The sequence below is a fragment of the Morone saxatilis genome, unplaced genomic scaffold (assembly GCF_004916995.1).
Source record: "Morone saxatilis isolate NCDOM2014 unplaced genomic scaffold, NCSU_SB_2.0 Contig11, whole genome shotgun sequence".
In the NCBI taxonomy this organism is placed as follows: domain Eukaryota; kingdom Metazoa; phylum Chordata; class Actinopteri; family Moronidae; genus Morone; species Morone saxatilis.
Window position 1 is genome coordinate 30,424,174 of NW_023339663.1, and position 634 is coordinate 30,424,807.

The 634-nt window shown below is 31.4% G+C and overlaps 1 protein-coding gene across 1 annotated transcript in view; it reads left to right on the plus strand.

Annotated features, from left to right (window-relative positions):
- Window positions 1-634, plus strand: part of LOC118343425 (testis-specific serine/threonine-protein kinase 2-like) — a 38,154-nt gene that overhangs the window by 5,823 nt on the left and 31,697 nt on the right. The gene's annotated exons all lie outside the window — the stretch shown is intronic.

Sequence of the window (634 nt, forward strand, 5' to 3'; positions counted from 1 at the left end):
ACACACACACACACAGACAAAATCATCACCACCTTTTGATTCCATACTGACAGACAGCAGAGACAGCTTCCTTGTTTTAGTTTGTTGAGTCCTTCATTTAAAACATTTCAACGTATTCCAACTTGTTTAACATCTATCAGTCACAAAATTCACATTACTGAGACAAAATTACACAAATGTAGTGTCATGTTCATTACATATGGCTTAATATCATGATATTACTGGTGTAACTTGCTTTATAAAATCAGTTTCACCATTTTAAGTACCACACTGTTTTTCCCCATCCAGACTTGTATTAAGACATATACCGTATACAAATAGTCTGCTTGGAACAATGATGTGTGTCTGATATGTTTTGTTATGTATAATTTCCAAAATAAAATTCTTTAAAAGGTATCTACTCCTCCTACTTTGGTGGTTCCCAACCCCACTAGGGGTCATCAAAGCTTCATGGAGGGTTGCAAGGCCTTTTTGATTTTAGGAGATATAAGAAAACTTAAAAATATATATATATATATATATATAGGCCAATGTATATATATATATATATATATAAATTATATAGATAAAAAGTTCCCTAAAAATATATCAGGAAAACTCATCTCTGATAAATGTTCACAGGAAATAATCTGCT